This window comes from Pinus tabuliformis, chromosome 9, assembly GCF_031772625.1.
Source record: "Pinus tabuliformis cultivar Carrire ecotype Pingquan chromosome 9, CPIR1, whole genome shotgun sequence".
Classification (NCBI taxonomy): domain Eukaryota; kingdom Viridiplantae; phylum Streptophyta; class Pinopsida; order Pinales; family Pinaceae; genus Pinus; species Pinus tabuliformis.
Genome location: NC_142307.1, coordinates 1,984,131,661 through 1,984,135,948, shown reverse-complemented (window position 1 = coordinate 1,984,135,948; position 4,288 = coordinate 1,984,131,661).

Here is a 4,288-nt window from a genome sequence, read left to right as displayed (position 1 = left end):
TCTCCTTATACAATCAACCAATGAATCACCCAACTTCTCAGGATGCTGTAAACAGAAAAGTAATACCAGAAATCTAACCCAGAACTCTGCAGCAATAGATAAAAGACAGCCAAAAAAGGTTTCAAGATAGGTCCGCAACTTCACCAATAGTGGCCTGCGAACACCCCAACTCTTCTATGTCTAAACTGCGCAGATCCGCACCTGGTCGGTCCACTACTCTGCGTATCTCCGCACCACTCGTTCTGCTGCCCTGCGTACTTCTGCTCAGATCCGCACCTGTGCTTCCCGCCTGACAGCGTACCTCCGTGACTTGTTTTTATGTTCGCTGCGTATCTCCGCACTGCGCCTTCGCCTACGTTACGTACCTCGCACTGCGCCTTCTGCTGCGCTGCGTACCCCCACACTGTGCCTTCTCCTGCGTTACGTACCCCCGCACTCACGCCGTGGATCGCCTGCGAACCTCTGATTAGGGCCAAATTAACAGTCCTCCAATGTGCCACAGTCAGTCAGATCCACAGATCTGATCATGTACCCGAGAGATCACGACTTATCAATAGATTCGCCTTAAATTTTCTCCTTGATTTAGATATAGCTTTTAAAACCAATCACCCAAACTTTCATATCTTAAGATATTCAAATTTCACAAGTATCTAGCCAAGTGATCTCTTTTCATTTTTATAGGCGAGCCCTTATTCAAACCATGGGACAAAACCATCGAAAACCAATACAAGGGATCCAAACAGGGGTTCAAATAATTTAGATCTTAAACCACGGGCCAAAACCATAGGATCATGAACGACGGGCTAAATACCAAGGGCCAAACATAAGAAACCCCATGTGAGTGCGCTTCTCTGCATTGGAGTGAGTGAACTGAGGGACCGCACCTTATGAACAGATAACCTGCGGGTATGTTCGCACTTCCTGGACAGTGAACTTGCAGGTCCGCACCTTTTGAATGATGTACCTGCGAACCTCTTATTTTCCATCATTTTGAGAGCCTGAAATAGATTTTTGCCACTTGAGTGATTTGCCATCAAGTACAACACCTGTACCAGAGAGCCAAACCAGAATCATAATGCCAACAATCTCCCCCTTTGGACTTGATGGCAACCTCAAGATCCTCAACGTCATTCTCCCCCTTTGACATCAAGGGTAAATGGTTATGCTCCCCCTGAGAACATGCTTAGGCCTTTGCTTTGCTGATCATGCTCCCCCTGACTGCAAATGAAAAAATTTCTTCAAGAAGAACCATAATCCACCATACACCATACATGGCCATGAAAGAGATAGAGACATATTGCAGCAATATTCCGATCAGCATCCATGTTCTCCTTCCTCCAAGATCTTCTAACATATTGCCAACAACGCATTATTAGAAGAATATATGCTCCCCCTGAACCTGTGCCAGTCGATCTTCGACCAATCCGTAACCCGGTAAATGTACGCGTATACCTCATATGAAACTTGCGTACAACCAACAATCTCTTAAACAGATGAGATTCAACAACAGGATGATGCATCAACAACCCCCAACTTTTGCCTGAGGTATTCAAAGGTCTCCCTGGGTAATGTTTTGGTGAGTATATCAACAACTTGTTCCTTAGAAGGAACATACTCCAACTTGACCTTTTGTTCAAGCACTTGTTCCCTGAGAAAGTGATACTTGATCGGTATGTGCTTGGTCTTTGAATGCATGACTGGGTTCTTTGAAATGCTGATTGCACTTGTATTATCATATAAGATGGAGATAGGTGGAGTACAAGTGATATGAAAATCTTGCAAGGTCTGCATCATCCAAAGTAGTTGAGTACAACAAGATGCAACAACCACATATTCCGCTTCACCTGTAGATAAAGCAATCGAACTCTATTTTTTGCTGAACCAAGATACTAATCTGGAACCCATAAAGAATGCACCACCACTTGTGCTCTTCCTGTCATCCACGCTTCTGGCCCAATCTGCATCTGTATAAGCATGAAGTGTGAGATCTGTATCTCTAGGATACCATAGCCATAGTTTTGAGTTCCTTGAAGGTACTTGAAAATTCTCTTCACTGCTTGAAGATGAGTTTCCTTTGGATTTGCCTGAAATCTTCCAACTATTCCTACTGCATACATGATGTCTGGTTGGGTACCTGTCAAATAAAGTAGACTTACAATCATAGATCTGTAGGTTGGTTGATGCACTGCTGCTGATTCATCATTTGCACTGAGGCTACATCCTGTGACCATGGGGGTACATACTGGTTTTGCATCTTCCATGCCATATTTCTTCAAAATCTACTTGAGATACTTGGTTTGAGACAAGAAGATCCCGCCTTCATTTTGTTGGATTTGCAATCCAAGAAAATATGTCAGTTCTCCAAGCAAAGACATTTCGAATTCTTTCTGCATCACCAAGGCAAAGCTTTGACTCATAGCTTCTTCATTGCTGCCAAAGATAATATCATATACATACACAACAAGTATTAGCAATTTTTCATTTTCAATTTTTATATAAAGATTGCTATCTGCTGATCCCTTTGAAAAACCTTGTTGATGAAGATATTTGTCTAAACGGTAGTACCAAGCCCTTGGAGCCTGTTTAAGACCATAGAGAGCCTTTTTTAGTCTGCATACAAGATTTGGATCATTCCCAAGGATGAACCCATCTGGTTGCTCAATGTACACTTCTTCTTCTAAGTCTCCATTCAGAAAGGCTGATTTTACGTCCATTTGAAATACTTTGAACTTCTGAAAGCTTGAGAGAGCAAGGAACATTCAGATGGCCTCAAGTCTAGCAACGGGAGCAAAAGTTTCTTCAAAGTCTATTCCTTCTTGTTGAGCATACCCTTTACAAACAAGTCTGGCCTTGTTTCTAATTACTTCCCCATTTTCATTCAACTTATTTTTGAAGATCCATTTTGTCCCTATGACATTCTTATCTTTTGGTCTAGGAACCAACTCCCAAGTGTTGTTCTTTTCGATCTGCTCAAGTTCTTCATCCATCGCCTTGACCCAGCATTCATCATTGCATGCCTCTCTTACATTTTTTGGTTTAGTGGAGGAGAGTAATGCCACATAGCTTGAGGCTTCTACAATTGTTCTTCTTGTTTGTACACCTGCCTCTTTCTGCCCCAATATCTAAGATTCTAGATGATTCTTCTGAACGTACCTGGATGGAGTCTTCTCTTCTATCCTTATCTGTTCCCCTGGTTCATCTTGAGGTTCTTCTTCATCATTAATCTGATTTGGAGATTAGTCTTCATCCTCTTCGATATTTTCATAATTCGCTTGCCTAGGAATGTATCCTTTTTCATCAACCACTACATCAATGCTGTCAACAATTCTTCCAAGTCTTTTATTGTAACACTTATATGCTTTGCTGTGGGGAGAATAACCAAGGAGAATGCCTTCATCTGCTCTAGGTTCAAGTTTGCCAAGATTTTCATCATTATTCTTAATATAGCATTTGCTTCAAAAAATTTTGAAATGCTTTACCGAAGGAGTCTCACCATACCAGAGCTCATGAGGGGTTTGAGTGCTGTTCACTTGAACATTTGTTTTGTTGAGAATAACAACTGCAGCAAAAGCAGCTTCACCCCAAAAGGTTGCTGGAGTCCCAGACTCATCAAGCATAGCATGAGCCATTTGTTGGACCGTTCTATTCATCCTTTCCACCACTCCATTTTGCTGAGGAGTCCTAGCTGTAGATAATTCCTTCTTATTCCATGTACTTCACAGAAATTGAAAAATTCATTTGAGGTAAACTCCCCACCTCTGTTGGACCTGAGGCACTTAATTTTGTGATCTGATTCATTTTCAGCCAAGGCTTTGAAAGATTTGAATTTTTCGAATGCTTCATCGTTGTGTTTCATAAGTCCCAACCAAACCATCCTAGAGAAGTCATCAATGAATAATATAAAGTATTCTTCTCCTCGAGGTGACCTTGTCCTAAATGGATCACATACATCTGCATGGACTAGTTAAAGAGGCCTGCTGGCTGATCCTTCCTTCTCAGGGAAGTTAGTTCTGGTTTGCTTACCAAACTGACATGATTTGCATATGGTGTTGTCTGGAATTTTGATATCTGGAAGACCACGAATTGCCTGTTATTTGCATGCTTTCCTTATTTGTGAAAATCTTAGATGCCCTAACCTCCGGTGCCATAACCAATGTTCATCATCTTTGCTCAAATAGCATTGTTGTTTTTCTTCTTCAAATATGTATAGATTATTTGGAGTTCTTCTGCCTTTGATCACTGTTTTTCCTGTATCAAGATCATGAACACTACATCCATTTGATCAAAA